At 37.1% G+C, this 26,900-nt stretch overlaps 1 protein-coding gene across 1 annotated transcript in view; it reads left to right on the top strand.

Annotated features, from left to right (window-relative positions):
• The window catches only part of RSBN1L (round spermatid basic protein 1 like), a 66,502-nt gene that overhangs the window by 1,068 nt on the left and 38,534 nt on the right, over positions 1 to 26,900 (top strand). The gene's annotated exons all lie outside the window — the stretch shown is intronic.

Genomic DNA, 26,900 nt, shown 5'->3' with positions numbered 1-26,900 from the left:
GTGATCACGGAATTTGTATTTGTGACACAGGCTCCAGCGCCAGAAAATCCTGTCAAAAAAAGGGGTGTGGAGAGCATTGGCGTCAGCTGGAAGCTACCAGAGGCCTGAGCTTTTCATCCCTATTAGGGAAATGAGGTAGTGTGCAGGGCCCGGAGTGTGCTGTTTCATAAGGTACCCTCTCTCCACCCTCCTCTCCGCTCCGTATTCTTAAGTGTTGTGAGTGGTCCTGTTTGAAATACCACCCTTCAGAATTTTCAGCCATATTCTTTTTTTCCTGCAGCAAATGATAAAATCAAGAGCATTGACGTTTTTTGGCCAGACCAAGTACTTGCTGCAAAATGTTTTAGCATCAGAGAAAGGCAAATTCTTAAGCGTTCTTTTCAGACACGACTGCGCGGTTTTCTTTTAAAAAGTAGGCTAGTCATATAATTTTCAGGAAGTATTTCTATAAAATAAATGGTCCTACCTATTTAGATGTTTGATACACAGTTTTGACAGTGGTACAACGTGGAAACTGGTTGAAAATTAGATCTTTATGTGATCAAAAGCTTAAAGCACGTAGTGATCTTTATTATAAATGTACATTGATACACAGTATTGTGAAAGTATTTTTGTTGGTTTTAGGAAAAATGAAATGTCAAGCAGTTTTAGCGTTGCTGATCTAATGGTAGCTTAGATCATGAAAAATTCTCTGTATGTTTGAATTGGAATGGCATATTTTTGCAGTTTTTAAAAATGTTGTGCACGAGTATGTAGCAACAGCGTTACTTTTTTGATATTTTGCCTGTAGCAAAGCTTTGACATCTAAGCATAGGCATCAGGTACTCTGGCACAAGGTAAAGGATCTCTCAGCTTTGGAGAGTGTTGTTTCTAGGAAAGTGGTTTTGAGGATGGAATTTATACTACTTTTAGTCTGAGATTTTAGGTGATTAGTATTTTAAAGCAATTTTGTTTTAATAATTACATTTAAAATTTAAAAGTGCCTGGAAGTCAGCATTTGCAGCTCAATATCAGTCTTATTTGTGATGTGTAAACAGTGTATTTGCACTTCTGAGTTCTTTGAATGAGAACGTGAATATGGGTATAACATTGTCGATGTATTGGAATGGCTGAAAATAAATAAGTAAGCATTCTTTAACAATTCTCTGGAGCACATAAATTGCTTTTAAAGTGAAATGGCTGTTAAAGAGAAAGTTTTCTAGTCTTTTAAATTACATTTAGAATTCTCCTTTTGAAGGCTACAGCTTACATTATTAAGCCTGAATATAAGCAATGATAGCTTTTATTCCATGATTTATGTAGGTTTTTTGAGTAATGACTAGATGGTAACACTATGGTAAGATTTTCTTTTCTTTCTTTTTTCTTTTTTTTTTAATGGAAATGCTGCTATTTTATAGAGAAATAACTAAAAATCAATGAGAAGGATTGCTTTTCAGTGTCTTGGTGATACATTTAATGGTGAAAATCTTTACCTCTTAATTTGGGAAGTACTCATATCCTTCTGAAGTTCAGATTTAACTGAATTGAGGTTCTATTTTATTCAACTAAGAAAATTTTTAAGCAACAGAAGTATTAAAATAACAAAATTATATACATGCATTTAATATAGATATAATTGCAAATATAAAAGTCCTAATTTACAATACATTTCTCATTTTTCTGCGTTTTTTGTGAAAGTCTTAGTGAATGGATGACCACGTGTCTGTAGTTTTAAGTATATACCTCTTTTTGGTATTGCTCTAAGTTGGATAGTTGATAGGATAGCGCATAGGATAGTTCAGTGACTCCCACAATTATCCCATAGATCATTGAGTGACCAGTCTTGATCAGAACTGGAAATTAGTTATAAAGACACCAAAGCAAGGAAAATAAATCCTTCTCTCAAAAAACAAACAAAACCCCCCAAACCATCCAAAAGATGCAGCCCCCAAACTCCATTAAGCAATTAAACTCCTGTATTTATTTGTAGTAGGTTTTTTTTAAGTCTAGTCAGAACTGCTAAATTTTTACGTTGACTACCATTCTAACAGAAGTTATTTGGATTAAATGAAAGTGTGTGTATGAAAGGCAGGGCATTTAGTAAATGTTGAGTCAGAAGCATGACGATTTTTTTTTAACCCCAGAGTAAATAAAAGATGGGTCAATCCAGATAGAGGAAGGCTCATTGACAGTAGATCTGAAAGTTAAGAGTGATGAACATGAAGATTATAAAAGCATACCAGTCTAGGTCCATTTAGCATAAGGGCTGATGCCTTCCAGACCTAAAACCTCTGAGGCCATCTAATCATAGTACTGTAGCCCACTTGCATGACAGCCTGAGTCATCAAGTAAAAGTTAAATTTATTTCTTATAAAAAGAAAAAGTGCAAAACATCTTACATTTTTTTAAAATTAGTTTTATTTTTTAATTTATTTTTTATTTTATTTTTAAAATTTATTTATTAATTTTGTCTGCATTGGGTCTTCATTGTTGCCCACGGGCTCTCTCCAGTTGTGCCAGCAGGGGCTACTCCTCACTGCTGTGCGCAGGCCTCTTATTATGGTGGCCTCTCTTGTTGCAGAGCACAAGCTCCAGGTGCCTGGGCTTAAGCCCTTGTGGCTCATGGGCTCTAGAGCACAGGCTCAGCAGCTGTGGTGCATGGGTCCAGTTGTTCCACGGCATGTGGGATCCTCCTGGACCAGGGCTCGAACCCGTGTCCCCTACATTGGCAGGCGGACTCCCAACAAGTGCGCCACCGGGGAAGTCCTAGATTTTTAAAACTATGAAATAAAAGTTTTGGTGTATAAAGAGGTAAACTACTAAAGAGTTCGCAGCCCATTTTCCTGTAAGACTGAATAAATTATTAACTGGTAAATGTGGAAGGTAAAAGCGGACATGTACTGAAGGTGTCCAACATTTAGAATTACAACAAACAGGGACTTGTGTGGCGGTCCAGTGGGTAAGACTCCGTGTTCCCAGTTCAGGGGGCCCAGGTTTAATCCCTGGTCGAGGAACTAGGTCCCGCATGCATGCTGCGACTAATAAGTCCATATGCTGCAACTAGAAGATCCTGCATGCTGCAGTAAAGATCAACTAAAGATGCCACATGCTGCAACGAAGACCCCGTGTGCTGCAACTGAGACCAGGCATAGCCAAAATAAATATAAATAAATACATAAATATTAAAAAGAAGAATTATAGCAAACAATAGAACAAACATATTACTGGATAATAAGCTGCCTTAACTGATTCCAGTAACCAATAAAACTTGTATAGATCTTCTAATTTTTGTTAGCATTTTTGCTTTGCATTTATTACCTTATTTCCTTAAAATGACCCTGTGAAGTAGCCTAAGACAAAACCAGTGCATTTCACTAAATTTTTGCCTTGAAAGTGTAGTTACAGGATTTAATGAAAATAGAGGCTTTCCTTAGAATTGAATAATTTGAGGTACGTAATTATCAATGATTTTAAAGGGATAGATGTTAAAAGATTTTTCAAACTAGGCTTTTCTTCCATCTTTCTGATACTGTTAATTGTGCAATTTCGGGTTAAATTCATGTTGAGAGTTTTCATCATTCCAACCAAATATGTGTCACTGCTGAGATAGTAGTTTCCTATGATTTCGTTTGCTCGTGTAACCTTTTGCTTTTCATGCCTTGTTTTCTCATTTGCTTAGTTTTGTCTTTCTATATCCTCCAGCAGCTCGGTAAAATGCTTCTCAGTACAATTTTCCACATGGTCAAATCTGTCACATAAACTTACCACTTCCACTTATTCCTGTAGTCATCCCTTCTGTAGCTGTCCTTCCTGCTTTATTCTGGATTGTTTTCTGTTTAGGCCTGCTGCAAAGCTGTTATCTTGGGACATTCTGGGAATTTTTTTCACTTTTGTTGAGTCCCTTTTTTCCTGGATCCCATGCCTTCCTTTTAGTTGATTCCTTCTTTTTGGTTTCTCTACTATTACTGTGAAAGAGTGCATGAGATATTTTGGGGGGGTTTCATTTTTACCCTCACCCTTGACTGTTGGGCTGTTGAGAGATTTCTGTATTGGAAATCATTTTTCCTGAAAAGTTTGGAGGTGTTCCTTTATTGCTTGGCTTCCAGTGTTGATGCTGAGAAATTTGATCTCCAAAAAACTGTCTTTTGTCCTATCCGGGAGATTTCAATCCTTTCACTGAATTTTAAAATTTCAGGTATCTTTTTTAAAAAAGTGTTTTATGAGCTCTTCTCTATTTCTGTATTATAGCATCTTGTTTCTTTTTCAGGGGTACAGCATCTTCTGTTACCTCTTCAAGGATATTAATTACAGTTTCTTTGACATTTTCTTCCCTGCCTTGCATTGTTTTTGGTTCCTCTTTTTTCTGTTTGTTTTGGTCTCTTAGTTTTGTTGTTGAAGGCTTTCTTCAGATCTGTGTGATCCTCAGCAGTTCCTTCATATTCAAGAGAATGTTGCAGAACTGATTGAAAGCTCACTGGTCATGCATGAGCATAGCTTAGTGACTGATGAAATCCCTTGTTTTTATTTTTATTTTTATTTTTTCTTCTCTAGGTGGTGGGTAAGAAGGCTTTCAGTTTCTTCATCAGATAATGGTCCTTCATTTTTCTGTCCATCTGCGTAAGTGGAATAACGGAGCGAGGAGAGGATTGGCAGGAGTAATGAGTATTGATGGCAGAGTTCTAGTGCTGGGTGGAGGAAGAAAGCTACTACAAGTCTCACCAGTTTCTAAATTTTCACTTAGTCTGCTTGTTTTCATACCAGCACTCGCTTCTCCCTTCTTCTGTGTGTGTCGCCCCTGAGGCTGGAGCCACGCTCTGGTTCAGTTTTGCTGAACACCTCTCATTCCCTTAGGAGTGTGGGGGTGGGAGCGGGGGCGGGGGGGGAAGCAGTGTGGTTCTGTCATCTTGCCTTTCCCAGCACCTCCCATTTCTAAGCCCTTCTGGGGTGCTGCAAAGTAAACAGGGTTGTTTGTCATTATTTCTCTCTATAGGGACTTACCCTAACCTTCTTCCATTTATGCCAGGTCATTTACCATTCCACCATCGACGTTCTGTCTTTATAAATTATATCTCAGGTTACAGTTACAGTATCTCCTAGTTACATTAAAGGTGGAATTTATGTTTCTAGTTCTTTTTCTCCCTATTGTTGTGGTATGTTTTTCAAGAAGAGATCTTAAATTGTAGCCTTATTTTGATTTGTTCCTATTTGTGGGACACTGGTGAAATCACTTAATCTTTTTGAGCTCATACTCATCTGTTATTATCGGTGCCCACAGCATGACTGTTAGAATTACATGAGCCTGGTATATGGTAGGCATTTGTAGGGATATTAGTTCCTAACCATTCTTTCCTGTATAACACGTTGGACACGTTTAGTTTCACTAAATTCATGGGTATGTATAACCTGTATAGTTTTCCCATTGGTATCCTGGTTTCTGAGAATTTTTGGTATTAGTATGAACCATACTAACTTGCTGAAAGAAGTTTATATGTCAGAGGTTTACAGTTGTTATAGTAAATGTCATTAATTTTTCACCATCCTCAAATGAATTAAAGTTTTAAATTACGGATAAACTACTTAAAATAGGATATTGAAAAAATAACGATACTTTTTCAGTTAGAGTGTTAGAGTAAAAAGAATTCTGATGAAATAATTGTGGCTTATATAAAATCTTTGTGTGTGTGTGATTAAGGAGAATTAATAATGTACACTCCTACCAACTAAACTAATTTTTTTATCACCTTAAATATTTTTATTTCTGAAGGTACATTAAACTTTGTGCATTTTTTTGAATCGTAGATTTAAAACATTTAACTTTTTTTGAAAATATTTAACTTTTTATCATGAAAAAAGTGAACACAAAAGGAACTAGAACAGTATAATTTTGGTCTTCTCCTTTGAGGATGATGAAAATGTCAGAATTAGTAAATGCTGTCAAGCTTTTTTGAGATGGGCCACAAGCTGAAGCAGTGAGTACCCAGGTGCAATCTGTGCTAGAATATAAGCTTCTTGAGGACAGAAACAACAAAAATAAGAACAAGGGCTGACATTTATAGAACTGTATACTCAGCACTTTATACAGATTTTTATTTAATTTTCGCAACTTTTTTAAAGTTTAGTTAGATAGTAGACTTTTGAAAGTGCTTTATGGAAGCTCAGAATAATTTAAGTGACTTGCTGAAGGATATGAAATAAGTAGTAAATCTAGGTTTCAGATCTTTAGATAGTTTGACCTCAGAGCTCTCTCTCTAAACCGCCGTGCAAACCATGTTAATATTTTTAAAGCTCCTTCATCCAGAACTGTACCTTGCATTGTGAGATAGTTTGCCAAGTAAATGAACTGGGCTTTGATGGAAAATTAGGACTTACGTAAATAGAGATGATAGAGTCAGGCTTGTTAGGCAGGAGGGGTGGTATGAGCAAGATTGTAAAGACAGGAGTGTGTCTGGCACGTTCAGTTGTCTGTGAGAAGAACCATTTGGCTGGGATTGATGATTTTGTACAGAGTTGCGAGATAGGACTGCTTGGCAGTTGAAAGTCTGCCATAATCTGCTTTCTATTTGTCTGGATAAGGAGTTCAGACTTCATTCTGTGGGCAACAGCAAGGCACAGTTTTTTAGTAGGGTGATAATATATTCAAACTGGTATTTTAGGAATATTACTTTAGTAGCATTGTATAGGAGAGATTGGCTGAGAAAATTGTAGAGTCAGGGGTATTGGAGACTACTGTAGTAGTGAAATGAAGTCATTTTAGTGGTGAAATGATTGGTACTCCTGGACATGAAAAGGAAGATTTTAAGAGGGATTATATGATAGGGCATCATGGTTTTCAAATATATAGCAAGAAAGGAGAATTTACATGTTATTTTATGCTTTCAGATGGAGAGAATAAGCATTTTTTGAAAAAATGTGGGTATGCCTGTAAGAGAACTGTTTCAAAAAGATGGATGTGAGTTTGAGATGCAGGCAAGTACCTTATTAAAGTTCTGTTATCAGATGCATGTCAAATTAGTAGTGAGTCCAAGGGTGAGGTTTAAAAATGTTGCTCTGTATGTAGGAGATTCTGTTCAGTTAACATGTGTGCTTCAGTGTGTGTATGTGGAGGGCTTTTTCTGTGAGGAGCAAATAATCTCAGATCATTAATTCTTAGGTAACCAGCTGTTCACAGTCTTGAAAAGGTCTCTAAAAACCCCAAGATTAGGCATGGTCCCCTTAACCTTCACTCCACTTAACAGTTTAACAATTTTTTTTTTTTTTTTTTGCGGTACGCGGGCCTCTCACTGCCGTGGCCTCTCCGTTGCGGAGCACAGGCTCCAGACGCGCAGGCCCAGCGGCCATGGCTCATGGGCCCAGCTGCTCCGCGGCATGTGGGATCTTCCCAGACCGGGGCACGAACCCGTGTCCCCTGCATCGGCAGGCGGACTCTCAACCACTGCGCCACCAGGGAAGCCCGACAGTTTAACCATTTACATTCCATTTGTCCTTCCCCTTTTAGCGTCCCCTGCCATTTTCCTCATCTCTGCTGCAGCTATTTTAGCATTTGGTTTAGTTTGGGGCCCTTTTACAGTAGGAGTCTCTCTGGCTTTGCTAATGACCCTGTTAGTTTTCTTATGTCTGTTGTTAGCACTCCGCAAATCTTAGCTTAGTCCAGAGGTTTAGATCTGTGTATGCAGTTGCCTCCATGACATGACCACTATTAGGTGGTCCATAGAACCGTAAGAGTAATATGTTCACAACTCTTTGTCTTCCTTACCCAAATTTGTCTTTCCACGTATGGTCCTTATCTCAGCGCTCAGGTTTGAAAACTGAATTCTCCACTTTAACTTTATCACACCTGTAGCCAGATCTTTTTGCTTCTAGCCACTGTCTTTCACATCTATCTACTTTTACGCCTTCCTTTGTCTTAGTATTAGTTGAAAGCTAATTATCTCTAGCCTAATTATCTCTAACCTCAATTATTGTATAATTGCTTCCTTATTGGGCTCTCTACTTCACATCTATGATCTTTCATTTCATTTTTCATTCTACAGCCTAAGTGATAACTAGAGATCCAAATGCCTATTTGATGTCACTTTTCTGTTTATGAGATGATGTTCAGACTCCTTAAAATGTCCCCTAAGGTTCTGGATGATCATATCCTCGTTCAGCTCTTCAGCTTCTCCTCAGTGCTCCTTGCTGCCTAGAACTTTCTCCATCCATTATCCTTCCATCTCTAGTTCCACACTTCTACTCCACTGAACTTTCTCATCTTTCAGGACTGAACTTGAAAGGGAGGCCTTTGCTACTCCCTGGACTAGATTAGGTCCCCTTGCTGTCTCTTCCCGTATCACTTTGCCATATCCTGACTTTTTTCACTTCATTTTTTAAAAAATTTTTATTGGGGTACAGTTGATTTATTTACAATGTTGTGTTAGTTTCAGGTGTACAGCAAAGCAAATCTATTATATATATATCCACTCTTTTTTAGGTTTTTTCCCATATAGACCATTACAGACTATTGAGTAGAGTTCCCTGTACTATACAGTAGGTCCTCATTAGTTATCTATTTTATATATACTAATGTGTATATGTCAGTCCCAATCTTCCAATTTATCCCCCCCACTTACCCCCTGGTAACCTTAAGTTTATTTTCTACATCTCTAACTCAATTTCTGTTTTGTAGATAAGTTCATTTATAGCCTTAAAAACTTAAAAAAAATTTTTTTTTAATTTAATTTTATTTTTTTATGGTACATGGGCCTCTCACTGCTGCGGCCTCTCCCGCTGCGGAGCACAGGCTCTGGACGCACAGGCCCAGCAGCCATGGCTCACGGGCCCAGCTGCTCTGCGGCATGTGGGATCCTCCCGGCCCGGGGCACGAACCTGCGTCCCCCACATCGGCAGGCGGACTCTCAACCACTGCGCCACCAGGGAAGCCTTATAGCCTTTTTTTTAGATTCCACATATAAGCAATATCATATGAGATCTGTCTTTCTCTGACTTCCTTCACTTAGTATGATAATCTCTAGGTCCATCCATGTTGCTGCAAATGGCATTATTTCATTCTTTTTCATGGCTGAATAATATTCCATTGTATATATATACCGCATCTTCTTTATCCATTCCTCTGTTAATGGACATTTAGGTTGCTTCCATGTCCTGGCTACTGTAAATAGCACTGCAGTGAACAATGGGGTGCATGTATCTTTTCGAATTATGGTTTTCTCCAGATATATGCCCAGGAGTGGGATTGCTGGGTCATATGGTAGTTCTATTTTTAGTTTTTTAAGGAACCTCCATATTCTGCATAGTGGCTGTATCAGTTTACATTCCCACTGATGGTGTAGGAGGGTTCCCTTTTCTCCATACCCTCTCCAGCATTTATTGTTTGTAGACTTTTAAATGATGGCCATTCTGACCGGTGTGAGGTGACACCTCATTGTAGTTTTGAGTTGCATTTCTCTAATAATTAGTGATGTTGCGCATCTTTTCATGTGCTTTTTAACCATCTGTATGTCGTCTTTGGAGAGATGTCTATTTAGGTCCTCTGCCCATTTTTTGATTGGGTTGTTTGTGATATTGAGCTGCATGAGCCGTCTGTGTGTTTTGGAGATTAATCCCTTGTCGATTGCTTTGTTTGCAAATATTTTCTCCCATTCTGAGGGTTGTCTTTTCATTTTCTTCACTTCATTTTAATCACATGTTTAGTTGTCTTCTTCACCAGACTGTAAGCTCTCTGGAATCTGGGGCTGTGATTATCTTGTTTCAGGTCAGGCCTTCAACTTTTGGGTACTTGATAACTTTGAGAAGTGAATAACTTACACTACGTTACGGCTGTTTTTGCCTCCTCAGAAGAGATGTCTGATTGTTGTTCAGGAAAATCTTGGCAGGTTATTTCAAATGTGCAAACAGCAGAAGGTGATAATGGGATGAGAAGTTGACCAGCTGCTCACAAACAATGGGCAGATTGTTAGGTGAGCACAAGAGGCAGGTATTAATGGCATGATAACTAGAAAGAAAATGAACTGTGTGGATAATAATAATTGAATATTTGACTAATCTTGAATTACCACAATTGCTGTTTTATATATTCTAACCTCAAAAAATTAAACTGACTACACATTGTACAAACAGGATATTTTATATTTTTAATCTGAGCTTGTTTACAAAATCTGTAATGCAATTATAAATGAAAACCTTTGCTCTGTTTGGAATTTATTTAGACATAAAATTAGGTAGGAATCATAATTAATTTTGTTCCAGTAATTAGTTTTTAATACCATTTACTGAATAGTTTTTCCTTTCCACACAGTTATAGAATGCCAGCTTTTATTACGTACTACTAAAAATCAAAAAGTTCCCTCTTTGAAATGCAAATCAAAACTACAATGAGGTACCACCTCACACTGGTCAGAATGGCCATCATTAAAAAGTCTACAAATAGGGACTTCCCTGGTGGCACAGTGCTTAAAAATCCGCCTGCCAGTGCAGGGCCACGGGTTCAAGCCCTGGTCCGGGAAGATCCTACATGTCGCGGAGCAACTAAGCCTGTGCGCCACAACTACTGAGCCTGCGCTCTAGAGCCTGCAAGCCACAACTACTGAAGCCTGCATGCCTAGAGCCCGTGCTCCGCAATAAGAGAAGCCACTGCAATGAGAAGCCCGCGCACACTGCAACGAAGAGTAGCCCCCGCTCGCTGCAACTAGAGAAAGTGTGCACCCAGCAACGAAGACCGAACACAGCCAAAAACAAACAAACAAATTAATTAATTAATTTTAAGAAGTACAAATAATAAATGCTGGAGAGGGTGAGGAGAGAAGGGAACCCTCCTGCAATGTTGGTTTAATTGGGTGCAGCCACCCATGTAAATTGGTGCAGCCACTATGGAAAACAGTATGGAGGTTCCTTAAAAAAACTAAAAATAGAGTTGCCATATACTCCTAGGCATATACCTAGACAAGACTATAATTTGAAAAGACACATTGCATGCACCCCTATGTTCATAGAAGCACTGTTTACAGTAGCTAAGGCTTGGAAACAACCTAAATGTCCCATCAACAGATGGCTGGATAAAGAAGATGTGGTGTATATATACAGTGGAATATTACTCAGCCATTAAAAAAGAATGAAATAATGCCATTTGCAGCAACATGGATGGACCTAGAGATTATCATAGTAATCAAAGTAAATCAGAAAGAGAAAAAAATACCATATGATATCACTTATATGTGGAATCTAAAATGCGACACAAATGAACATAACAAAATAGAAACAGACTCACAGACATAGAGAACAGACTTGTGGTTGCCAAGGGGAAGGGGGGATGGGGGAGGGAAGACTGGGAGTTTGGGATTAGCAGATGCAAGCTATTATATATCGGATGGATAAACAAGGTCCTACTGTATAGCACACGGAACTATATTCAATATTCTGTGATAAACCATAATGGGAAAAGATATGAGGAAGAATATATGTAACTGGGTCCCTTTGCTGTACAGCAGAAATTAACACAATGTTGTAAATCAACCGTAGTTCAATAAAATTAAAAAAAAAGTTCCCTCTTGCCACTTAGTGTTCTCCCACTACTTCCACTCTGGGGGTGATCTGTTTTATGTCCCAATGGTTTTGCCTTTTTCAGAATGTCTTTTAAGTTGAACTATCTAACTTTTTTTATGTTTGGCTTCTTTCACTTAGCATGTTGCTTTTGAGTTGTTACATTAATCAGTTCATTCTTTTCTATTTCTAGTAGTAGTTCATTGTATGGAGACACCACACTGTTTTTTCGTTTGCCAGTTGATGGACATTTGGATTGCTTCTAGTTTTTGATAATTATTAAAAAGCCTGCTACAAACATTTACATACAAATCTTGGGATAGATATATGTTTTCATTTCTCTTCAGTAAATACCTAGAAGTAGAATTGCTGGGTTGTATGGTTAAGTGCATGTTTAACTTCATAAGAAACTGTCAAATTTTTCTAAAGTGACTGTGTACCATTCTTCATTCCCACTAGCCCTTTGATATTGTCAGTTTACTAAATTTTAGCCATCCTAGTGGACATGTAGTAGTATTTCATTGTGCTTTTAATTTGCAATTCCTAATGATTAGCGATGTTGAACATCTTTTCATGTGCTTATTTTCCATCCCTATCTTTTGTGCAGTGTCTGTTCAAATTGTCTATTATTGGGTGTTTTCTTATTATTAGGAAATTGTGAAAGTTCTCTACACTGTGAACAAATTCCATATGAGATACGTATTTTTGCAAATGTATTCTCCAATTCCTTGGCTTTTCTTTCTCTTAATATTGTCCTTACACTTTTTCACAGCAGAAAATTTTAATTTTGATTAGGTCCACTTTATAGTTTATTTCTTTTATGGTTTGTGCTTTTTGTGTCTGAATTAAGAGAGCTTTGCCTAACCCAAGGTCATACAGATTTTCTCTTATGTTTTCTTTTAGATACTCTATAGCTTTAGGTTTTACATTTAGGTCTGTGATGCATTCGGAAAATTTTTGTATGTGAGTTTTGGATCAAGGTTCCTTTACTCTTATTTTTCCTTTTTAATTAAGAGTTATTTGGTAAAGTACCCCCTCTCCCCCCATCCCATAGAGATTTTTATTAAATATATTGATTGAATTAGGGGCCAACTGTAATTGTTACAGAATTATCTTTGTACTTAAAAGCTACATGTATATCTTTACCTATTCTTTTATATCTCTGTAAAATTTATTGATATTTAATACATATTATGAGTTTTCTTGTATTTTGTTTTATTTTGGGGAGTTTTTTTCCAGATTATTACTGGTATATAAGAAAGTTTTTGGTTTTTCTACACGTACTTGATAATTGGGTATATAATTTTATAACAGTGAAAGGTTATCAATTATAATCAGGAACAGATTGAATTACAGTAAGATTACTTTGTAATGTTCAGGAAGTGATTTGTTTGTGGTACATCAAGCATTGTGTTTGTCTTTAAAATCTGAGATATCTAGTAGCAGAGTGTATAATTATTCAACTTAAACCTTTTTAGTACTTAGGTGCTGTGGTAGGTGTTAACAAAAATGACTAAATCAGTAATTTGCAGTCCATGCCTTCAGGTAACTTAAACAATCTAGCAGGGTACTAGAAAAAGTAGTTATAATATTTAGTACAGTAAGTTAAATACCACAAGGCAAATGGAAAGTAGCGGTGGTAGCTAGTGGGAGTGGGTGCAGGTGGATGTTAAGAAAGGGAGAAGGGATGCAGGAGGAAGGAGAGGGTGTTTTGAGAGAAACTTTGAAAGACAGTGTGGTAGGATTTCAATAAAGAGTTAAAGAAGTTCTAGGTAGAGCATTATATGAAGTGTAACATTCATGGGAACTCTATAGGAAAACTGAGCTATGCAGTGTCACAGATACTGAGGCAGGAAGTAATTTATAGATGTTTGATTCTCTTTATAGCTTTGACATTATATATTGCTAAACATTTTTATTCTAGCCCTTCATCTTAGATTTTAAAATATCAGTTGTTTTTATAAGATACTCTGTTTTAACATTTCTCTGAAGTCATTGCGTGTCTTGTACATACATAACTTAGCCCAACTTCTTTGAGCATAAGAAGATTTTGTGAAGGCTGCATTAGGTATTGCTGTGTCACAAACTAACCTAAAACTTGGAGGCTTAAAACAACCACCATTTTATTGTATCTAATGATGTTCTGGGTCAGGAATTCAGCAGAATTGGCTAGGTAATTTTGCTTCATTCGGGGCTGAGTGGGCTTACTCAGTGGTGGTCATTTGGTGGCTAGTCTTGTCTGGTGAGTCCATGATGACTTTACTCATGTGCCTGTTGCCTGTCAGGGATGATGAGATGCTGAGCTGGTCCCCTCTCTCTTCTGTCATCTCAGTGCCTTTTTACATGATCTCCTCATCAGGATAGTAGGATTTCTTACATGGCAGAAGGAGACCAAGAGACCTGGGTGGAAATAGCAAGGCTTCTTCTAACCTAGCTTTGGAAGCTTGAAACAGTTCCTCCCTGTATACTTATTAGGGCCTTAATAGGTATATTTGTTTTGTAAAATTTTATTAAGAGCATATTCTACACTGAACTGAAATAGATAAAGCACCTATAGGAGAGTTATTTAGTGGTATTAGCTAAATACATAACTTTTAAAAATTTAGAACCTTAATTGTTTGTATGAAAAAATATAATTAGGAGTGTATAAAAAGAGCATTTGTTCCCACTTATGTTATTACATTAACCGGAAAGAACTATATGATTTACTGTTTGCATTATAGAGTATAATTTTAACTAAATAATTGCATAATGTCGACTTGAGGTCTAGAATGTCCCAGGTTTTATGTGTCACTTTTTTTTTTTTTAAAGGGAAATTGGGGCTGGATAGTGAAGGGTCTTTTATAATGCATTTCTTGTTAAAAAAATAAATTTATTTTTTAAATTTATTTATTATTTTTGGCTGTGTTGGGTCTTCGTTGCTGCATGCAGGCTTTCTCTAGTTGTGGTGAGCGGGAGCTACTCTTCGTTGTGGTGCTTGGGCTTCTCATTGTGGTGGCTTCTCTTGTTGTGGAGCACAGGCTCTAGGCACGTGGGCTTCAGTAGTTCCGGCACGTGGGCTGCAGTAGTTGTGTCTTGCGGGCTCTAGAGCGCAGGCTCAGTAGTTGTGGCACACGGGCTCAATTGCTCTGCGGCATGTGGGATATTCCCAGACCAGGGCTCGAACCCGTGTCCCCTGCATTGGCAGGCGGATTCTTAACCACTGCGCCACCAGAGAAGCCCAATATGTGTCACATTTTATATAACAACTATAGTGTAAGATTCAGTGACTAGAGTGGTTTAATTCTGTAACCTAGATACCAATGATAATATCTCACTACTTAATATCTTTGTTTTACAATATATTGAAAAAAGAAGAAGTACTTACACTTCTGCTTTAGAGGCAAACTTTTCCTGCTAGGTCAATGAAGAAAACCTGACGTGAAATCTTTTGCTATGGCAGGAGAGGGAGCCCAAACCACTCTTCCACGTTATGCCTGGCTTGGCTTTCACGTGGGTATATAAGTATTTTTGTTTTCCTGTTACTTTTTTGGTGTTCTTGGGACTACTGTTGCTATACTATTCTGTCACTCTATGCGTGTTACTAGAGGCTTTGCTTATAAAATTCTACTATTTGTTTTTAATAATAATGGCTACATTTATCAGGTGCCTTAATACACCGGGCATGTGTTGGAAATAATGCATATGTTGCCTGTAATTCTTCTAAAGATAATCTAAAAGATCAATGCTGTTGTCTTTGACAGATGAGAATGCTAAGGCACAACACAATTCAGTAGCTCGTTTGGGTCAGTTGGTCAGTTGGTGGTAGAGCTGAAATTTGAACTTAGTATGTCTAACTGCAAAGCCTGAGTTATTTCCACCGTACAGGAGACCACCTGTCCGAGGTTTCAGTTTCTGTGCTTTCAGGTACTTGGGGTCAGCCACCGTCTGAAAATATTAAATGGAAAATTCCAGAAATAAACAATTCATAAATTGTAAATTGCGTGCTGTTCTGAGTAGCATGATGAAATCTTGCACCGTCCTGCGCCATCCCTCCTAGGTAGTGAATCATGCCTTCGCCCAGCACATCCACACACTGCATGCGCTACCCACCTGTTAGTCACTTAGCAGCCACCTCAGTTATCAGATCTACTGTCATATTCATGTACCCTTATTTTCCCTAATCATGGCCCCAAAGCATAAGAGTAGTGATGCTGGCAATTTGAATATTCTCTTGCTGTGCCTAATTTATAAATTAAACTTGATCGTATGTTACTCTGTATAGGAAAAACATAGTATACATAGGGTTCGGTACTATTTGTGATTTCAGGCATCCAACCGGTTTTAGAATATATCCTCCCAGGGTAAGGGGAGACTACTGAATTACAATCCATTTAAAGTTTCTTCATCTCCAGCTGTCTTAAACTGTCCCATTTTCAACATTCTGTTCCTTTTTTTTTTCTTTTCTTTTCTTTTGGCCTCTAATGTATTAGCCAAAGCAACCTGCCTATTCCCTTTTTTTTTTCTTTCTTTTTTTGGCCTATTCCTGAGTAGTAGGAGGCATAAGAATTGTACAGTTTGAACTTCCTCTTCATATCTTGAGGCAGAACCATTTTTTGCACTGCTGTACAAAACATAGAATGTTGTTACTGTATGAGTCATTGTACTATTTCCCCGTTATAAAAAAAAAAGAAACATAGAATTAAGGAATACTAGAAAAGGAGTCTTCAGAGGTCATTGCCCCTGATTATATAAGCACAAGCAGCAGAAGCTCCACAACACTCCCTCATTTCAGCAGTTCACAAGTCCTTGTGTTCTTAGTCGACTAGGTCTGCATAAGTTTTTCAAATCTCGGGGTTCTTAGTGTATCAGTTTTTACAGTTATGTCCATAAGGACAATTCACCCTGATTTCAGCAGTTTCCCTCCGTGTGGATGGGTAAACAACTCTAGAGGAGGAGGAGTCAGGTGTTTTAAATACCATCTGCCTGTCAGATCTCAGCCATCCCTTACATAGGAAGGAAAAGTTTTCTTCCTTTCCTTCCAAGTTTCTGTAGCCTGTTTATACATTATTTCTTCCCCTATCATACAGCTCTGCTTACTGGGCAAGACTAGATGCAGAAGAGCCAGAAGTAGTACTTTTATATGTGCAGGTGATAAGTTAGAAACTGTCTCTTATTTTTAAATATCAAAAAACATTCGTGGTAAGTAATTCTCTTCATAGTTACTGGTTTTCTTTCCTAATGTGTGGTATAAGAGTTTTTAACCAGAAACAAGGGGACCTGATTAGGAGTTGTCTTGGTTCTGCCATTTAGCGTCCGTTCCTGGGAAAATATTTTAAGTGCACTGAGACCCAACTTTTTCCTCTGTAAAATGAGGATAGTAGGTGAGATTTCTAAGTTGTTCCTATGAAAAAACAAGTTCTGTGGAAACTTTTCTGACAACTGCCCCACTCCAACACTATCTTATTCTTCTCTTGTTGTATCTCCACTATACCCTGCTTATTTCTAGAGTTTTATAAAACAATTTATGTACTTTCTTATATTACATCATGATTTCTCTAATTTGCCCTGTACTTCTTTCTTTCTATGTGGATTCAACAAGCATTTACTGCCTGCTGCACACTTGGCACTGTGGGGGGAATGCAAGGAGGAAAGCTATTTATATTTCTTTTTTTTTTTGAAAGGAGCATTTTTTAAATTAATTAATTAATTAATTTATGGCTGCGTTGGGTCTTCGTTGCTGCACACGGGCTTTCTTTAGTTGCGTCGAGTGGGGGCTTCTCATTGTGGTGGCTTCTCTTGTTGCAAGCACGGGCTCTAGATGTGCTGGCTTCAGTAGTTGTGGCTCGCGGGCTTAGTTGCTCTGCGGCATGTGGGATCTTCCCGGACCAGGGCTTGAACCCGTGTCCCCTGCAGTGGCAGGCAGACTCCCAACCACTGGGCCACCAGGGGAGCCCTATTTATATTTCTTGCTTTTAGAGTATTTATAATTTAATTGGAGAGATAATTAGCTGCAGTGTAAGCAAGGCTCTGTATTGTTACTCATCTTGTTTCTTTTTTCTGCATATTGACCTTTTTTTTTGTCTTCTGTGACTGCTGGCACTTTAGATGCTTATCACTAGCAATTTGTTTCTATTTACTTGAACTATTTTCTTCTTTTCCCCCTGGAAACTGCATTCATATTGAACATCATTTATATGCAACACACTCTTCTAGGTTCTGTAGAAGATAACAAAGATGAGTAAGATATGATAACTACAAAAGAGTTTATAATCCAGTAGGGCAGATGGAGCAGCTACACAATCAGAATTCAAATCGTAAGTGCTTAATGAAAGAAACTGAATTTTACCTAGATCTTTTAGGATGTGTAGGATTTTGGTAGGCAGAGTTGGGATGGGCAAGACATTCCAGCTCAATGGTATTAGCAAAAATACTGGAGTAAGACATTTGAATAATAATGAATCAAACATTCTGGAATTTTGAGTATGTATACATGTGGATGAGTAGTAGAAGAAATTATTAAAAGATAAGGTGAGTCTTGACTAAGATTCTTGAATGGCATACTATGGGAATTTTCTTTTTTTGGGTAGGGTTTGTTTGTTTAAAGCAGAAGAGAGTGCCATAATAAACTATACTTTCAAGGAATATTTGCTCACTCTATGCTTAGTGGACTGGTGGGGAGGAGAGAAACTCTAGGTAGGAAGATCACTTTTTTTCAAAAGGTCATTACCTTTTGAAATGGTGGTGGTAGCTATGGAAAGCAAAAGGAAGATAGACATATTTTAATGGAAAAATAGACTGAACTGAGCAGGTGACTTAATGTTACGGGGAAGTGGAAGAAGGAAGTATTATAAAGGTTTTTGAGAATTTTTTGAATTTGAATGTTAGGATGTTGTGACATTAACATAAAGAGAGAATTAAAAGGAGAGCTTGAACTTTAGTTATATGATAAAGATGATGATTTTGGTGTTAAATATTTCTTATGGAGATGAAGGCGTGGAACTTGGTAGAAGGGTTGGGTTGAGAGATTAGTTTGGGGATTCATTTGCCTAAAGTTATAGTTTAAATCATAGGATTGCATTCTTAGAGGAAACAGAAGAGAGGAAGCATGCCTAGGGTATACCCTAGGGGAATGTGCAGGTTTGGGATGATAAATTGTGAGTCATTGAGTAGTCATGTAGGATAGTGCAGTTTCACTGCAGCTTAGGGAGAATTTTGAGTTGGAGGTCAGTAATGTCTGTTGCAGTAAGGACTGAGGAAAAAGGGCTGAGAAAACACTGGACTTGGTGGTCTTGATGAGCTTTGTTGGGGGAGGAGGTGTGGTAAGTGTCTTCCTTCCCCATCCACTGTATGTGCAGTCCTTTCTCTTTTTATTGTATCCTTCATCTTCTTTCCGTTGATGTCCTTATTTTTGTAATTTACTTTCCATTCTGCATCCCCACTTAAATTCTGTATCATTTCTCGTATTCTTCTGCTTCCTGCTTGTTCTCAGATCTATTTCCAGTTATACTTATTCCCGTGTGGGGAAGGATAATAGAGGAGGATATCCGTGTTGTTGCTGGACCCATCAGTTTCATGGACTTCATTATTGCAGCGTGAATTATGGCACATATAACAAAGCAAGTAAAACTGTGATCACATGAAGCCTATTTGAGGCTTCTGATACACGAATGTATTGCAGCTGAAAGCTTTAGCATGAAATTCTACCAACATTTCTTAGGAACTGCCAGTGTGGATTTTTTATGACACTTCTATTTAAAAAAAAAAAAAAAATCTGGGGACTTCCCTGGTGGTCCAGTGGCTAAGACTCTGTGCTCCCAACGCAGGGGGCGCGGGTTCAATCCCTGGTCAGGAACTAGATCCCTCATGCCACAACTAAGAGTTCACATGCAAGTAAAGATCCCACATACCACAGCTGAAGATCCCACATAACACAAGGAAGATCCCTCACGAGGCAACGAAGAGCCTGTGTGCTGCAACTAAATACCCGGCGCAGCCAAATAAATAAATAAATAAATAAAAATATTAAAAGAAACCTAATGAGCCTGTATGAATATCCTTCTTTATAAAAAAATCTGTGGTTTAATGAGTCTTAATATTGTATGGGATTTCTATCTTTCTCTTAAAAACTATTAAATCTAACATATGTATATATGTATACATATTCAGAATACATATATAATTGTGTTATATTTTCTTTTTTTCTTTTGTTCTTCTCTTTTTTAATTATAACATAACCTTGAGATAATGTGTGTAAAGTGAGGCAGAAATGCATTTGAATAGTTGTAACTGAAGGGAGGACTTGGGAAAAAGTAAGATTATTTGTGTGTGTTTGTTAGTTTCTAGTATATTAGCTCTGTTTTATTTTGAAGTATTTTTTACTCATCTCTTTCCTTCTAATATGGCTTAAATGATTCTAATTCTTTCTTAAAAAATATTTGTCTGAAAATAATTATCAATTCTTTCAGGGAGAAGATTTAGGCTAACAACTTATTTACACATGTGATACTTAAATATGTATCCCTTTCTGTTGCAGAAATTTTAAATAATTTAAAAGTACATGAAATAAAAACCAAGAGCTCCCTTTGTTCCTTAGGTGTTTGTGTCTGTCCTTCCAGACCTTTTGCTGTGCATTTACATACATACATGCTTACAGATATACACTCACAGAAAAGAATATTCAGTTTATTTTTTAAAACCTAAATATCCTATATGCATTTTTCTGTAACTTGTACTTTTTAACTTAGCAGTGTGTCTTAGAGCTCTGTCCATTACATAGTGTTAAATTTATGTACCCATGTACACAACCAGTATGTGTCTGTGTGTATGTTTTTCTTTTAATTAACTAAGTTTTGCCTTTATAAATTTATATAAAGTATAGATTTCAGTAAGCTTTTAATTTTAGAATAGTTTTAGATTTACAGAAAAGTTGGGAACTTTGTACAGAGTTCCCATATATGCTATACTCACTTTCTCCTATTATTAAAAATCTTAAACTTGTCTAGTATATTTGTCACACTTAATGAACCAGTATTGATATATTATCATTAACTAAAGTCCATATTTTATTCACATTTCCTTAGTTTTTACCTAATTTCCCTTTTCCGTTCTAGGATCCTATTGAGGCTACCACATTTTAAATTAATTAATTAATTAATTTTTGCTCTGTAGAGATGTTTTATTTTTTAATTTAATTTAATTTTTTTCAGTTATACATACACATGTATCTATTCTTTTTCAAATTCTTTTCCCATTTAGGCTATTACAGAGTACTGAGCAGAGTTCCCTGTGCTATACAGTAGGTCCTTGTTGGTTATTTATTTTAAATATAGCAGTGTGCTGGAGGGGTGGGATAGGGAGGGTGGGAGGGAGACGCAAAAGGGAGGGGATATGGAAACATATGTATATGTATAACTGATTAAATTTGTTATAAGGCAAAAAAAAAATACATGTAATACAGCAAGAGAAAAATAAATTAAAAAAAAATAATAAATATAGCAGTGTGTACGTGTCAATGTCAAATTCCCAGTCTTTCCCCTTCACCCACCCTCCCTTGCTGGTAACTGTAAGTTCCTTCTCTAAGTCTATGAGTCTGTTTCTGTTTTGTAAATAAGTTCATTTATATCATGTTTTTAGATTCCGCATATAAGCAGTGTCATATGATATTTGTCTTTCTCTGTCTGACTACTTCACTTAGCATGATAATCTCCAGGTCCACCCATGTTGCTGCAAATGGCATTAATTCATTCTTTTTAATGGCTGAGTAATATTCCATAGTATATATGTACCACATCTTCTTTATCCATTCATCTATTGATGGACATTTAGTTTGCTTCTATGACTTGGCTATTGTAAACAGCGCTGCAGTGAACATTGGGGTGCATGAGGATACCACATTATATTTAGTCATCATGTCTGTTTAGGCTCTTCTTGGCTATGGTAGTTTCTTAGACTTTTCGTGCTTTAGATGACCTTGACAGTTGGAGGAATACTAGTCAGGTATTTTGTAAAATGTCCCTCAATTGGGATTTGTCTTAATGTTTTTCTCATGATTAGACTGGGGTTATGGGTATTTGGGAGGAAGACCATGGCTTTGTAAATTTTAAAAATAAAATTTAATTAAAAAATCAAATAATACTGAAAGGTTTATAGTGAAAAATGGCCATAACACTCTCCATTCCTGTTTCTAGCCCCCTGTCCAGCTGTAACTCTTTTTCTTTTTTTAAATATATTTATTTATTTATTTTTGGCTGCACTGGGTCTTTGTTGCTGTGCGTGGGCCTTCTCTGGTTGCGGCGAGCGGTGGCTGCTCTTCTTTGTGGTGCACAGGCTTCTCATTGCCATGGCTTCTCTTATTGCGGAGCATGGCCTCTAGGCGCATGGGCTTCAGTAGTTGTGGCACGTGGGCTCAGTAGTTTTGACTTGTGGGCTCTAGAGCACAGGCTCAGTAGTTGTGGTGCATGGGCTTAGTTGCTCCACGGCATGTGGGATCTTCCCGTACCAGGGCTCGAACCAGTGTCTCCGGCACTGGCAGGAGGATTCTTAACCAGTGCACCACCAGGGAAGCCCTGTAACTCTTTTTTAAAAAATTTATTTTATTGAAGTATAGTTGATTTACAACGTTGTGTTAATTTCCATTGTACAGCAAAGTGATTCAGGTATACATAAATATATATATATACACATATATATTCTTTTTCATATTCTTTTCCATTATGGCTTATTGCAGGCTATTGAATATAGTTCCCTGTGCTATACAGTAGGACCTTGTTGTTTATCCATTCTGTTTATAATAATTTGCATCTGCTAATCCAAACTCCCTATCCATCCCTCCCCTGGCTATAATTCTTAATTCTCATCTCCTTTTAATTCCAAATTTCTAAATAAAATGCTCATACTGCCTTTTATTTTTGAATCCATCAGTTTTAGACATATATTGCATTCTTGTTAAGATAAATAAGAATTTAGCACTTTTATAATTTAGCTTCTTTCCTATCTCTAATAATTTCATAAACCTTGGTTGAAGCAATAATCAGGGCTTATTGTGACTTTGTAAATACTGTTCAGTGCAGATCAGAGATCCTTTTCTCTATGGCTTTCTTGGTTTTCATGTAGCTAAAAATTGCCTCTCTTTTTCATTTACATATATACTTATTACTTCATTTTCTGTCTTATTCTCTGTTGTGTGATAAGAGGTAATCTGGCCATTCCCCTTTATTCCTGGGGGGCCTTGTTTCTGCAGTTCTCCATTCCTGTGTTTCGACCTGAACTGTTACCCTTTAAGCCAGCTGCACAGCTTTCATACTGATATTTTCTTGTGTTGCTCTCCTGTGCTCTGGGTCCTGTGTTTCCTGGGTCTCATGTCTTCTTGCTTCTGTGTTTACTCCTTTACTTAGCATGCCCTCATGTAACTTCCTCCGAAAGGATGCATGTGTGGTAAAAAATTTTGAACTTTAGCTTGTCTGAAAATGTCTTCCATCATGCTTGATAGTTTGGCAGATTTTAGAATTCTAGGTTAAAAAGTATTTTCATTACGAATTTTGAAGTCACCGCTGTATTACTTTCTAGCGTCTACTGTTGCATTGACGGAGTCCAGTTCCACACTGTTACCTGATCTTTTATATGCGATCTTTTTTTTTTTTTTTTCCCCTTCTTCTGGAGGCTTTTAAGATCTTTTCTTTATCCCCAGTGTACTGAAATTTCATGAGGGTGTGCCTGGTGTGTTTGGGGCCAGAGGGGCTACAATGGTGAAGTCCATTGTTTGTACTCATCCCTTGAAGAATCTTCATTCTGGAGACTGATCTTTTATGGGAATTATTTATTTATTTGTTTGTTTGTTTATATTTTTCTTCCTATGCAGTTTTCTTTTTCTGAAATTTCAGTTAATTTGATATTAGATCTCCTGAATAGATCCTTTGTGTTGCCTTATTTTTTGCTATTTTTCACTTCTTTGTCTTGTTGCTCTGCTTTTTGGAAGATTATCTAAACTTTATCTCTTCCAACCTTTTAATTAAGCCTTTCAGTTTTGCTATTGTATTTTTAATTTTTAAAAGTTCTTGTTCTTTAAATTTCCTGATTCAGTTCAGCTTGAGTATTTTAGGGAAGTACAATCAGCTTGTCTTTGCCTTGCCTAGGGTACCTGAGCCTTAAGGCCTGTTCAGTTCCTCCAGAAAATGAAAGTTTCAGTGTTTGTCTTAAAGGGTGAGATTGAAATGATCACTTGAATGTTTGGGGTGAGGGTGGGAGAACTGGGAAGTCCAACTGTTTCTTACATAAACTTTTAAACAATTTCCGTTGTTTTAAGATTCCTGTATGTGCGTATGTGTGTGTGTATACATACATATACATATACAGATGTATACACATAAATGTGTGTGTGTGTGTCTATATATATACACAAAGTATACATATATATGTCAAATGTGGGATCCTTTTATAGATTTACATTTACATATATCAACTTGCAGTTTTCATCTAACATATCATGAACATTTCCCCCATGACGTTAACTGTTATTTAAACATGATTTTTAATGGCTTCATAATTTTCCATTTCTGAATATAACCAAATTTATCGAACCAATCTTCATTATTAAACATTTGTTATTTACAGTTTTTCACTGTTAAAAATAATGTGGGATGAAGACCGTTGTATGTGTATTGTTGTGCAGGCTTGGTTTTCTTTTTATTAATCTTAGTTGTGGAATTGTGGGATCAAAGGAATGATGAGTTTTAATATTTTTCCAACATACTGTTAAATTGCTCTCCAGTAAAGACTATCAGTTTATGCTCATCACTGTGTAGAAGTGCCTATTTCGCTTCACCTTTGCCAAGCAGCACTGGTTACTGTTTTTTTTTTTTTTTCTGCGGTACGTGGTCCTCTCGCTGTTGTGGCCTCTCCCATTGCGGAGCATAGGCTCCGGACACGCAGGCTCAGTGGCCATGGCTCATGGGCCTAGCCGCTCCGTGGCATGTGGGATCTTCCCGGACCGGGGCACGAACCCGTGTCCCCTGCATCGGCAGGCGGACTCGCAACCACTGCGCCACCAGGGAAGCCCGGTTACTGTTATTTTTAAGAAAAATGGTCTTTTAAAAATTTTGTGTCCATGTAAGATGATGGATATTCACTAAACTTACTGTGGTAATCAGTTCGTCCTATATGTAAGTCAGATCATTATGCTGTATACACGTTAAACTTATTCAGTGCTGTTTGTCAGTGATATCTCAATAAAAATGGTCAATTTGATAGGTGAAGAAATGATTTCATGTTATTTTAATTGAGATTTTTTTCATGTTTGACATTAGCATTCTTTGAAATTTGCTTGTTTTGTGTCCTTTGTATCTTTTCCTATTTACTATTTTTTAATTTTCTTTTTAAAATTTTATTTTTCTATTTTTAATTTTTCTTTTTTTTGGTGGTAAATTGTGAAAGTTCTTTATATAAAAAGAACTCTGCATAAAAAAGAAATCAGCCCACTGTCTTTTGGGGAAAATTATTTGTCTTTATTGAGACTTACCCGGAAAAATTTTGGATCCCTACTGTTACTGGAGGAATAGCTTTATTAAATCTTAGAACTGTGTGTCAGAAATGACCAGGTCAGTTAGAAAAGGGATATACATTTGAAGAACTACTACTGAAAGGCTTTCAGGACTAAGAATTCCCTTCCTTGCCATGGAAAAGAAGGAAGGATTAACAAAGATCAACCTAGAGCACCTTACCGGAGAGAAAGTCATGATGTAGTGTAGAAAATAACAGTAATTTCTCCCTTTATTACAGGACTTGTTTCATGCATTGAGCAAGCATTTACTGAGGGAGAGCCTTCTCTACCCTCAAGGAATGTACACTGGTTGGGTCAGGAATGATGCTAAGAAGAAAGATATGTTTGTAACTAACTAGAATATGGTGTGAGATAGAGAACCTGCTTGCTGTATTCCAGCACAATGGACCTGGTCTAGTTTCTTAGCACAGAACAAATGAGAATGAGCCTATCAGTGACTGCCAGAAGTTAGAACTATCACCTCTTTTACCTGGAGTGGTAAGAGACAGCGGAGTCAATAAAAGTGAAATGATTCTCAGCTGCTATTTAGTTTTGAACAGTTAATTTTTTCTTCTGTTTTTGAAGTCAATATGAGTATGACAGTGAGAGTTAAAACTTTTGTCAAAATGAAAAGAGTAAATTATATTTTTGAAAGCAGGGATGTATGTAGTACATTTTTTTTTTTTTTGTGGTACGCGGGCCTCTCACCGCTGTGGCCTCTCCCGCTGCGGAGCACAGGCTCCGGACGCGCAGGCTCAGCGGCCATGGCTCACGGGCCCAGCTGCTCCGCAGCATGTGGGATCCTCCCGGACCGGGGCACGAACCCGTGTCCCCTGCATCGGCAGGCGGACTCGCAACCACTGCGCCACCAGGGAAGCCCTGTAGTACATTTTTTAAAGTAATTAGAACTGTTAAAAAATGGGTGGCAATCTCCTGTTATCTGGAAATCTGTGAATTAATTCTGAAGATTCCAGATGAATGGTTTGTTGATGTATTATTTGATCAGTCTCTTAAAAGTATTCACAAAGCTTTTTATGTTTTGCTTTCTTATTGGAGCAGTTCATATAATACTTGTGTGTGTGTGTTTTTTCATCCCTACATTATTATAATGACATTAATACTTGTGGAGACAAGTGAATTTTATTATAATCAGATGAAAAAATTTATTTTGTTCTTTAAGAACTGGTTTCCAAAGTGGTACTTATAGTAAGAATCAACTGGTACCTTGTCGATTTTAAGATTCTTTAGTGCAGCACTATTACTCATTTTTATCTCATACACGTAAATGCTCAATAGAAATGTATTGGGTGAGTGAAATACGTGTTACATTGATGCATTTGTGGCATATACTGCTAAATCATAAGTTGACCATATGTTTGAAAATCCCATTTATATTTTGTTTGAAATTATTTTCATCAGCTTTCTTTTTTATATCTTAACTTCTCCGTATAGGTATGTCTTTAGCCCATGTGTGTTTTTCCACATATATAATTTAAAGTATGTTGTGAGTTGATAATGACTTATTTATTCCTTCTCTTTCCCTCCATTCTTAGATTCCTTTTGCATCTTTAAATTCAAACCGTATCATGGGTCTCTTAGCATCTGTGTTCTGTCTGTCCCCTATCCCCCTTTTTATTGTCAAATAAAAAGTGTCCTTATGTCAAATTGGGCTTTTCAAAACAGATAATTTGTTGTTTTTATGGTGGAATAATTCTCACTTTTATTCTAAGAATTGTGATGGAAAGATGAGCTAGAAATTCTTTCCAAGCCTTAGATTAAATCATGAAGGATAAAACTACAAATTCATGGTCATGAGAAGAAGTAAAAACTAAGAATGACACTTGTTAAAGAACAATGTATAACTGTAAACTTG

The sequence above is a fragment of the Mesoplodon mirus genome (assembly GCF_964341445.2).
Source record: "Mesoplodon mirus genome assembly, chromosome: 9".
NCBI classification, from domain to species: Eukaryota; Metazoa; Chordata; class Mammalia; order Artiodactyla; family Ziphiidae; genus Mesoplodon; species Mesoplodon mirus.
The sequence above is the reverse complement of the archived record's forward strand: the minus strand, read 5'-3'. Positions and strand labels throughout refer to the sequence as shown.